The following is a 13,151-nucleotide window of genomic DNA, read 5'->3' on the forward strand; positions in this document are numbered from 1 at the left end:
AGATTTTCTCTCTCTAGAAGTGGAAGTTAAACAACTCAAAACTCATTGGAATACCGCCTCTCTATCGGAGGCTATGTCTGTCTCTCTTGGAGACCCATCTCCATAAGGAGATTCATTTCCATAACCCCCAAAGGGGTGACTTTCAAAAAGATAGGTATTATGTCATCATTCACTTTCTTATAAAGAAATCACTTTCTTGCTTTTCAAGAAAGTTAATTTTTTTATTTCCCATAATACCCTAATCTTTAGAATAAAATATGGATATGGTGATGTAGCTATCACCAAACCTAACAATCTCCACCTTGATAGCAAAATCACCATAATTGCCTTGACAACCTTCATTGAATATATTTATTGATTTCTTCATACTTGCCTCTATTGTGAAATTTTCACAAACATTTTGCCTTCATATTTTTTTACCTCAAACCATGGATATTTTTTTATTTCTTCTCAATTGCTTTCATTGTGGAATTTTCACAAACACTTTGCCTCCATATTTTTCTGCCTCAAACCATGTATCCATCAAACTCCACTATTCATCATTTTCTTAACGCAAGCCTTAACTCCATACACACCTTATGCTCTGATACCAATTGTAGGGTTCTCGTGAACCCCTTAGCTTGCTGAACCGAGAATCTCAAACACCGAGATCCCATCCAAGATCGTGTACATGATTGACTAAATGTGAAGTACATGAATACAACTATAAATTGATGTGAAAAATAAAGCAAACATAAAAAACACGCCACAATAGCACATGATTTACATGGTTCACCCCGTAGGGCTACATCCACGGCCTTAGCAACTAAAAATCCACTATGACAATGAAGATTACCGTTTGAGTTACAAGAAATAATACCTATCTTTAAACATCGGTAAAAAACGTCACCGATCTTCCCTTCTAAACCCGCTTTTCCGACCGAACAAAACCGTTGATCAACCTCATTCCCATCGCAATGGCGCTACCGGAAAGATAACCTTGATAGCAATATAGAGATTTTCTCTCTCTAAAAGTGGAAGTTAACCATCTCGGAGGCCATGTCTCTCTCTCTCTTGAAGACCCATCTCCATATTAGATATCCATTCCCATAATCCCCAAAGGGGTGACCCTTAAAAGGATGGATATTACGTCATCATTCACTCTCTTATAAAAAACCACTTTCTTGCTTCCCAAAAAATTCAATTTTTTATTTCTCATAATACCCTAATCTTTAGAAGAAAATATGGCCATGGTAGCTATCACCAAACCCAAAAAAATTTCGATTTGTCGAGAAAAATGAAGCAATTCAGTGTTTCGGCCGATTCAGGGGAAGACTTCAGACTTTTTTATTTGTATAATTTAATATAAATAAATTATAGGAAAACTCTTCCCAACGCCTATAAGTGAAATTGAACAGTGATTTCGCTTACCCTCATTACCATTCAAACTTCATCGCATGATCAGTTGTCCAGTAGTGTTTCAATTTTTTTTTTTCAAATTACTTGAAATTTAGAGCGTGTGTACATCTTAGTGAGGCACAACTAATAAAAATGTGAAAAAAAAATTTGTAAAATATAAATTGACCAAAATACCTCTGAAATTTATGGGGATATTTTGGTCAATTTATATTTATAAATTATTTTTTTTCATGTTTTTATTAGGTGCGTCTCACTAAGATGTACATACGCTCCAAATTTTAGATCATTCTGATTAGTAAACCAAAAATGAAAATTAAAACACTACTAGACAAATGTGACCATACGATGAAGTTTGGATGGTGATGAGGGTTGGCCAAATCACTATTCATTTTCGCTTATAGGCGTTTTGTATTATCTGCCTAAATTATATATTTATATATATAAATATATAAAAATAATGAACAATTAAAAATAAAAATTTCAAAAAAATAATAAAAAATTACTTTTATAAAGATATTTCCTTGCTCAGGTCAAAGTGACCGAAGCTTTGGCCGAATCAGCTCGAAAAAAACTCGAATCTGACCGAAACAGCCCAAACTGACCAAGGTCGAAGGCTTTGACCTCTTCAACCGAAGCAAAACAATGTGATAACAGTGGTACTAACGGGGTGTTCAACAACTACATCTTTAGTTCGCAGACAACCTTGGTTCAGGTTCAACACCTATGGATCTCATATCACAACAGTAAGAGAATAGTAATAGTGCCCATTGACATTTTCCGGTGCTCTTGACGTAGCTTTTACACCCCAAAGGCATCTCTTAAATCTAGCTTTTTCTTATTCATTCATATCTATGCACCACACCTAGCAAGACGTAAGGAGAAAATCAGCACTTCTTAATGGCTGTTTACACATGGGTAATTCCAATCCATAGTTGACAACAAAGCAAACCTAACACATTGTTAATTTCATAGTTATTTGGAATTGTGTATTTTCTATTACTATTTGGTGCATTTGGATGGAACAGAATTTTGAGGTACATGGTGGAGGTAATATGCCCAAGGAATTTCTATTAAGGTGCATTTTTCATTTGGTTGGAGCATTGGTAAAAGTAAAAAATTGGGCCTTTCATTCTTCTAAATTTAATATAGCTTCCAACCTTCAACTACATGGGAATTTAGCACCTCCCCGAGTTCATATTCAGGTGGCATGGCTACTGTTGTGAGCGGAAGCGCTAAACCCAATGGGTTAATTTTTGGCAAATAAAGTACGAGAAATAAAACATTCAATACACACCACAATAATACAAAGATTTACGTGGTTTACCCCAAAAGGTCTACATATACGAGCATGCCAAACTGAAATCTATTATACCAATGAAAGTTACATTAAAGATTTTGAAACAAATCCCGATAAAAAACCCCAAGTCGAGCAAACCCTTTTAAACCACTCTCTCTTCCTTCTCTTTACTTCTGGCAATATCGACAATACCAAATAAGAGACGCAAGAGTAACGAAAAACCGACTTTATCTCTAACTAAAAGAAAAACCATCTAAAATATTAATGGAAACTGCTTCTCTACAAGAAACCAACCTCTCACTACAAGAAACCAACCTCTCACTCTGACGAAGTCTTCAGGAGGCACCATCAATGTTTCTCTTCATGGGAAGTTATTTTCTCTCTAAGAGGAAATTACATCTTATGCACACGAGGCTCTAGCTCCCTCTCTCTCTAGAGGAACCGCCATTTCCATATAGTGATCCAAATATGACACACTTTTTCTATCTAAAAATAGCCCATTATATAGATAAAAGAGACTCACCAAAAAAAAGCTCACCTGATACTTTCTATTCCTTCTTTTATGGGAAATTAATCTTTATCTCTTTAAATATGAGCCTTCAAATTCATCATAATCCAAATAGAACTTATCCCAATAACCAACTCCTAAAGAATATCTAAGTGGTTAATAGCAATCCCACACAATATGCTACCTCCTCCTGTAGGATATTTCAACCTTAACATCGATGAGGCCTCTAGGCAGAATCCAAGTAGTGCTGGTTGTGGAGGCATTATCAAGAGTGATGCAGGTGGTTTTATTGCAGCCTTTGTAGCCCTTTAGGGAACCAATTAGAATAGCACGGCTGAATTCTATGCACTTGAGAGGGGTATTTCTTTGGTGATGGAGCCGAATTGCATACCTCGTCATTGAGAGCGACTCTAAACTCCTTGTTGACTTTTGAATTGACGTTGCAGGCGTTCTTGAAGATTGCATTTAATTTTACTTAATAATATATCCAAGCCTGCATCTTTCACAGACCAACAATGGAAGGCCCAACATAGCTATAGGGAGGGAAATATGGCTACAGGTTCTTTGGCCAACGCAGCGGTCTCTATGAATGAAGCAACTGTGTGGTGTGCGCCCTCTTGATTGTGTAATGCCCTATATTTCATCTGATGTTGCTAGTGTTCCCTTGCCAAGGGTTGTATAAGATGTGTTTATGTAAAGCCCTTTTTGTTTTTTATAAAACGGGTAGGGGCCCGATATCCCCAGTGATTCACTCAACAACAACAACGATTCGATGGATCTTAAGATAAACACCTAGTTTTATGGGGGATTTGATGACGACAACAAGAACAACAACGATCTGATGAATCTTAAGGTAAACACCTAGTTTTATGGGGGATTTGATGACGACAACAACAACAACAACGATCTGATGGATCTTAATGTAAACACCTAGTTTCATGGTGGATTTGATGGATTTGAGGTAGCATTTTGGCATCTAGACCAAATGTACAGTCTGGTTTCATAGTGCTACCAAATTTGTTTCACACATACATATAATGGGAATATGTGTTGCACACTTTTTTGTCTGTGTGCATATATAACCAATAAGAACTCACCAGAATGTTAATATCAACATCTATGAACCGACGATAGTTAAAGAAATCCACACCTACTTTTTCTATACAACCTATATCTTTCTCTCACTAAACAAACTTTCTAAACCTATCAAATAAAAACTTTTTAAACCTATCAAATAAATAGGAAAATAACTAATTCAAAAATAAAGTCCTTAGCAACTTATTATTTTCGAGTTGGTCATTTTGCCTTCAATGTTCTAATTCCAAATTGAGCACCCAAAATCGTGAACATTGCTCTGATACTACTTGTAGAATAGTAAAATTGAGCACCCAAAATTGCGAACATTGCTCTGATATGCTTGTAGAATTGTGTGCAAAAAGATCCCACACAAAAAAACACAAAATTAACCAACGAGCACGATTTTAACAATAGCGCAAATTTGCCCTTGACATTGATCTCTACGAGCACCTCACTCCATACCTCAACACACTACAAACACATGAATGGCCATTTTTTTTTTGGGTAATTCAATGAGAAAGACAGGCCCACCTGTTTTTTCAAATAGATTAGGAGTTAGCGGTTTGAAAGTATTAATAAGGTGATGTTAAGGGTGAAAATGAAAACCACAACACGACCACAAAATTATGCAAACGCAGGAATACAAAAGATAAAACAATAATGTCAAGCACTACAAGACCACATACCTAGAGAGAGAGATCGTGTACTCCATTCGCTGATTCAATTGCACCATACATTTATATTTGTACATGGGAGGACAATGAGGACTTCCTCAACCTAAGGAAATATAACAAGATAGCTTTCTACTATATGTCGGAGCCATTAACTAAAAGAAAATTATTTGGTGAGTCCAAGCCCGCACATATTACTAATAGGCTCAGAGATTTACACCGTCCATGAAAACCGGGTCCTGTAAATAATAGTTTTTCAAAGAAAAAGTAAAATCAACGGTTCAAATATTTTTTCCAAAATATTATCATTTCTAGTTTTTAAATCTTATTTATTTTTGCAGATTAATAATCTTCGTGTTAAAGATTAAATATTCATAAAAATTAAGATCAAATTTTATTTCAAAAATAAATTATTAAGATGCCCGCATTTTTACATGTAAATCCATTGCTATCCATCAACCAAATCTATTTCAACCAAGTTGAACTATTTGCCAACAAATATGAAAATAATAACATTATCACTAAAACTTAACTTAAAGCTATTGACCCTATCAAAACTAATATTTCTATGTTGGTTGTTATCCCACAATCGTCAGGTCATGTGCGGCTTCTGCTGCTCCCGATGGCCCGAGCCCTTCGGATGGCTTTTGCTGCTCCGGATGACCCGAGCCCTCTGAATTATGCGAGAGGAGGCTCAAGTGTTTTTTCAACTTATGGGAAAGACTTTGAGGAAACATTTAAAAATTGTCCATGCGATAAACCTTGGCTGCAATGAATGGTGGAAGCTTCATTAGATGCATGTGAAAAATGTATTTTGGAGTAGAAGATTGACAAATAGGTACATATGCATCAGCCCGATGGATATAAGAAGCCCATGAAGCTTCAATATGTGTGCCAATTAAATGACGACTCTATATGGCTTGAAACAGGCATACAAAGTTCTCTCCTGATAATTTGTTCTCTTTACAACAAATTCCTGCATATTCATCAATCGCTCTTCTAGAGGAACAATTATCCATGCTTCGTGTTGATGATCTAATAATTACAGGTAGCAACCCAAAGCGACGCGAAAAAATTAAGGATTCTCTCTCCCAAAGGTTTAAAATTTTAAAGATTTGGGAAAAAATCAACATTTTCTTGAGATCTAAGTTGTAAGGAATGAAAGATGCATATCGACCACGCAAACGGATCTACCAACGAAGTTCGTGTTGAAACGTTAAAAACCGACTGCAACACCACTTGATATGAACTACATGTCAGGAGATCTTCTATAGAAGATGCAAGACCATACACTGAGATGGTAGCAATCTGATTTACCTAACCATGATCCAACCGTATCTAGCTTATCTACTTGGGTACTTGAGAATTGGGTGTGAAGGTATGAGAGAAAGTAAGAGAGAGAAAGTTCGAAATTGGTGTTAAGAGTTAAAGAGAGAGGTTATTGAGCCACAGAGTTCTAGAGAGAGAAAGTATAGAGAGAAGCATAAAGCCCAATGAAGCCGTTTTTTAGATAAAAAAGTTTTTTGATTCACCCCAAAATGTGTTTAATTAAACTAACATATTTTTTTTAGCACTTGTTGCCTGAGGGCACCTTATTATTAGTTATTGTCAGCAACAATTTTTTAAAGTGTTTTCATCGGAATAGAAACATAGCGTCATGCTATATTTCCATCAATTTAAACCTAGCCCAAAGCATGACCTCTGGCTTGGCTCAGCTCAATTGACTTCCCTCCTTTTGTATGTACACAAAGACATCCACACCATGATTGAAAATCTCTGATCTTACTCAAAATCAAGTACTTTATATTGAGATCATCAAATAGGTGATTTTGATTTGAGGAACCTCCAAATCACCCGTTAACTCACTGATTTTTAGCTTCTGATTTTTATTTCTTTGTTAATATGGCCCAATCCAACTCGGTAATTGCTAGAGTCCGATGTATCGAATTGGCATCAAACCCTAAGTCGAAACCCGATTCTGAATTTTAAACCCCGAATCTGTTGAAGGTTAAGACTAGGAGAAGGAATGCAAAGTTTAGGGTAAATCAACGGGAAATACGGGCCCTACCTATTTTTAAAAATAATTAGTAGTTTTCGAATGCATAAAAGAGAAAGACGATAAGATCTATCTTTAGATAGGTGGATAGGCCAGGTGGATAGGCACTTGACAACATCTATATTTACTTTTCCATTTCCAAATTAGCAAAATTAGGGAAAGCATATTGTGCCTTGATGCGGCGTATGTTCACAGGGTCATCATTGTCTCATTATCTATGCCGACCATGAGTCATGACCACTGTGATCAGGAACATAAGATCTGCCTTGATGCGGAGTATGATCACAGGGGTCATCATTGTCTCATTATCTATGCCGACCATGAGTCATGACCACTATTATCAGGAACATAAGATCTCATGCTTTTCAAGTGTATAAGAAATGGTAACGTGCAAAATACTTTTTAAGAACGGTTAACCTTCAAAAGTAAAAAATGATTAAAAAATTAATCGGTGGGTTGAACTTGGCCACCCAGCAATCGATTCGTCGAGCTGGCTTGTGAATTAGCAAAAATAAATAAAAACTAGAAAAGGAAAATTACAAAATTTTCAATTAGATTCAATGTGATGAAATGGTTAGGGCTGATTTAGACCAACTTGAATCGAACAATCTACACAAATAAATTTAAATCAAATATTTAAATCGAAAAGAAACCAAAATCAAAGGGGAAAAGAAACCCACCATTTATAATTGAGATTCGGAATTGAGATCCAAATATGATAGAGGATTAAACAAAGAATAAGATGCCTCCAATATTGCAAAAAATATTTAAAACCATGAGAAAAATTAGAAAAAATGTCAGATAGGATATAAAAATTAACCCAAAATAAATGAAAGGCGTTTCGGTCATGGAAAAAGTTAAAAGAAATTGAAATTCAGCTTCTACTTTTGCTAATTATGAGTTTTGACAAACTTTTATAAATATCACACAAAGAACACAAAAATGAAGAGCACCCCTCAAATTTCATTGAAGATCATTTAGAAAGGGAGAAAAATGAGAAAAAGACGAGGGATTCTTTTTGTTGGTAGGTAAGGATGGCCATGAGGCCCCAAACATGTCATATTTCTCTCTCTTTATCTTTATCATATATTTTAATATTTATTACTGGAAAAGCTTCTTAGAAAGAGAGAATGCCTTTATCCAACGGGTAGAAGATAACTACCCATCTCTCAGGATTATAATGCAACTCTTTCTCATAGATTCCAAGAGTAAAACCGAATGTTGGAGAACGACCTCTTTCCATCCCTCGTTAAGAAGGGTTTCATGGCTATGAAGATGAACACAAAGAAAACACAGAGCCAATTGTTCTGGTAAAACCTGATCTCTGTGATCCACAATCTTACGACAATGCCTTCGACTCTTGAGTGGGGTATCAGAGCGGGGTTGATGTCAATGTGCAGTGAAATTTTTCGTTTATGCTCCTTGCCTCTGTGGTCATCTCTCTTCCTGCTCACCATCCCTTAAGATTTATGTGGTTATCTTGTTAAACATACGTGGTTTCCTTATTATTTAAGAGGCAAGAAAGGTATACATAAATTCACTGCATTGCAGTGAATTTCGATGAAAACAAATTTTCTTATCTCTGCCATAAAGGTCGGCCACAATATTTGTTTATCAGGTAATTTTGAAGAAATTAGGTACTTATCTCCCCCAAATTTTTTTTTTCTCTTGGATGAACCGGTAATGTTGAAGTAACCAGTTACTTATCTCCCCAATTAAAGTACTTATCTTCCTTCAAATTTCTATCTTTCATTTTTGTTGGTGTTTATATCTTATTTTTTCTGAGTTTAATTTACAGTAACTTGGATATTGTGCTTTGTCATTCCCGTATATCTTGCTGTAAATTTTTTTCTAACCTTCAATATAATAGTCTGAAATTTTTAACTCCATTCTCTTTTTCTCTTTCATGGTCCATTGACACTAGCACCCCCATAAGCACGCAAATTTGTTTTTAACAGTTTTCATAACTCAGAGCAATAAGGCACCATTGGTTTGTTAACTCAGAGCAATAAGGCACCATTGGTTTGTAAAAGCAGCTCTTGATTTGTGGGTTTGTAAAAGAACCTCTTGATTTTTTGGGTCGCACTCCATTTTATTGACTACCCCAACCTCTACACAGGGAGGTCCTTAAAATTTGCTCCCTTCCTCTTTAGAATAAAACAAACTTATGTTTGATCCAATGGTTTAAAAAACGGATCGGCGAATCGGCGATCCGGATCGGAAATCAGGTGAATCGGTCATAATAAGGCTTAAAAAAAATCCGAAAAAATTATTAAAATTCATTATAAATATTGTTTTTTAGGAATTCAATAAGAAATGAGGGTACTCCATTAAGAATTTTCATGTTTTTGGATGAATATGCTAATATTGATATGTTCTTTCCCTGCATGAACCGCCATTCAACATTTAATTTACATCACACAAAAGGATAAACATATAATTATCATGAAATAAGTATATCAACATACATGGACTACAATAAAGCATAAAATTAGTAACATATGATCTAAAAATAAAATGATAGACGACGCTATTGTTCTTCTTGGTCACGCTGGTGCCATTGATTGAATTCGTTTAACAATTCATTGATTCGATCTAAAACGAATCATCGATATTAGCAGGCGTCTGACTATTCTCAAATCCCGGAGTGTTAGTGTTTTGTTGTGTTCCCAATCTAAAATCCCCGAAGATTGTCCATCCTTCATGCTCACCTGCACTGCCGTACTCATCCCTACACTGTTGCTGAATAATATGGCTGGGATAGGGTGGCCTCAGAATCATCATCTCTCTCATTTTCTCTTTGAATAGTATGGATTAAAAAAAAAAAAAACAAATTTTCAAAAAAATCGATCATGGATTAAAAAAAAAATCACAAATTTTCAAAAAATTCTATCATGGATTACAAAAAAAAAATTCGATCATGGATTAAAAAAAAAAAAACACAAATTTTCAAAAAATTCTACTATGGATTACAAAAAAAAATTCGATCATGGATTACAAAAAAAAACAAACAAAAAATTCAATCGTGGATTACAAAAAAAGAAAAAAACAATTCGATCATGGGTTACAAAAAATTCAATCATGGATTACAAAAATCTCTATCATGAGTTACAAAAAAAGCAAAAAACAAAAAATTCGATCATGGATTACAAAAAAAAAACAAACATTTCGATCATGGATTACAAAAAAAAAATAACCATTTCGATCATGTATTACAAAACATTCAAGCATGGATTACAAAAAATTCTATCATGGGTTACAAAAAAAAAACAAAAAAACAAAAAATTCGATCATGGATTACAAGAAAAAAAAACAAACATTTCGATCATGAATTACATAAAATTCGATCATGGATTACAAAAAATTCTATCATGGGTTACAAAAAAATCAAAAAACAAAAAATTCGATCATGGATTACAAAAAAAAAAAACAATTCGCTCATGGATTACAAAAAAATCGATCAAGTATTACAAAAAAATCTATCATGGATTACAAACAAACAAAAAAAAAAAAATTTCGAACGGGACTCGCTGATTCACTGTTCGGACTCGCCGATTCCGTACAGTGAATCGGCGAGTCACTGTACAGAATCGTCTGGTTCTCTCTAAAACCGGACGATTCCCGTTTTTTTCGCCGATTCGATCCGTCCATGGCGATTCCTGAGTCGAACCGGGCGAGTCCGGTTCGACTCGACGTTTTTTTAAACACTGGTTTGATCATAATGCATAGGCTCGTGCGAACTTCTCTTTACTGAGGAAGGAGAGTTGGCAAATCCGAAATAGCATCACCAAGGACAATTGCATCTTCAGATTGTGTGGGTGATCTTCATCTTAAGCCACTGAATTTTTGCTTAAATTCACATCGAGCACCAAACTTGTTGCAATTTAAAAAAAAAAAACAATTTCTGCTACCACATATTATTCTGTTTGTTTATTTATTTATTTTTCTTATTTGTAAGCTTGATTTGTAATTTAGGGATATTTCTACATATTCTATTTGCATAATAATTACCATTGCTTAGCATCTATGCTTTGGTCTCTTTAAGTGAGAAAATTTCATGATCTTGAGTTAGTAAACTCAATTTTTGTGATTATGTTATGCCATATTTTTTGTTAAGAATATCAAATATTATTGTAGACTCTCTCTTTAGAGCTAAAACATATTCATATATTTATGAAAATTAGTCTTGTGCAAGTATTAACATAAAGTAGCTTGTTGCCTTACTTTATTAATTTTTTGTTGCATCACAAAAGTGCAAACATAAATAGTTCGAGAGAATTCTTCATTGAAGTCACTGCCCATATAAAGATGGCAACATATTGATTTGACTAGCAGGCAACCCTGTTCTTAAACACAATTAAATTTTTTGAACCTTTAGGTATTATCTAAAATTTAAAATTACATCTAGGTTAGTCATGTCAAAACTATCAAAACTTGAAAAACTCAATGGAATCAATTTTTCTATGTGGAAAAGAAAAATTGGATATATTCTCTTTCAAGATAGGGTGCACTATGTTTTAGGTACAAAACCACCAATTTTAGAACCTAATGTCAATGGTCAAGCCAAAAGGCGACTTGAAAAATGGTTAGAAGATAACAAAGTTGCTAGGACTACTATATTGCGCTTTATGGAAGATGATTTAATTAGAGTATTTGATGATCATACTACAACTCAAAGTATGATGGGTGCCCTATCTGGAAAGTATGAGGCCACTTCTGAGACCCATGTAAAATTGTTATTAGAAAAATATAATTCTTATAGAATGAAGGAATCAAACTCTCATCGTCCGAGCATGTGCTCCCAAAGGACGTTGTTGCGGCCGGGATTCCAGTCCCCAACGCATGCAAGTGTCCATTATTCTTAATAGTCTTCCTCCATCTTGGGAGCCTGTTGTAATTGTATTGAATCACTCTGCATAAGATATAATTATGTTGAATCTTCCCATGCACCTCAATATTGAAGCTGAGAAAAAATGATGAAGAAGTCAAATGAGCTCCACTTTACCCAAAGTTCATCTTCTCATATTTCCAATAAACCTTAAAATAATCAGAACTATAATAGGTATAAAGGAAATGAGTGAAATTTAAAAATCAAATAATAAGGTTGAGAATACTTGTTTTTATTATAAGGAAATTGGGCACATCAAGTTTAATTGTCCCAAGCTAAAAAACAAAAATAGGAACCAGAATAATAATCATGCTCAAAATAATCAAAATAAAAGAAATTACTTAATCTGCATAGTCTTAAAATCTTTAGTTGCCAATCATGACCTGAGAAATTGGTGGGTTGACTTAGCCGACCAATGACGGATTCACATAATTGAACGATATTGTAACCGGTAACTAGCGAATTTATATAGGAAATGACAACTATTTTGTGAGATACTTGGTATCAGTACTTTCAAGTTGTGTTTACCAAGAGGAACAAATGTCCTATTGATTGATACTTTGTATGCGTCCAATACAATGCACAATTTGATTTCTATTCCTAGATTAGATAAGGGTTATAAAATAAAGTTCAGGTCTGGTTGGGTCACCGTTGGGAAGCATTCTATAATTATGATGTATCGTACTAAAGTTGACAATTTTGGTCGATTGAATATTAATAAAAGTTCATTTTTTTCTGGTTATTCTGATGCCTCTTTTGATGCTTTTGTATGTGTGGATTACTTATATTTATGGCACTTAAGATTATGACATATAAATAAAAATAAAATCAATTACATGATTAAAAGAGGCTTGCTCCCCAATCTAAGAGAAATTGTGTTCAAAACATGCGAGCCATGTATTTCTAGTAAATTAACTAAGAAGCATTTCCCTAAAAGGAAAATGTCTAGTGAACTACTTAGTATTACTCACTCTAATGTATGTGGCCCATTAAATGTAAAAACACATAAAGATAAGGAATATTTCATAACATTTATAGATGATTGTTCACGTTATGGATATGTATAGCTAATTAGTATTAGATGCATTAAAAACATTTAAATAATATAAAGCTGAGGTTGAAAATCAATTAGGAAGACATATTAAAATTCTTTGAAAAGATAGGGGATGTGAATATTGCTCCACTTATTCATGGAATTTTATAAGGAGTATGATATAATTCACCAAACCACCATGCCATATATACCACAACAAAAT

Source organism: Amborella trichopoda, chromosome 11 (assembly GCF_054954075.1).
Source record: "Amborella trichopoda isolate Santa Cruz 75 chromosome 11, AtrichopodaSantaCruz75HAP2 v2.0, whole genome shotgun sequence".
In the NCBI taxonomy this organism is placed as follows: Eukaryota; Viridiplantae; Streptophyta; class Magnoliopsida; order Amborellales; family Amborellaceae; genus Amborella; species Amborella trichopoda.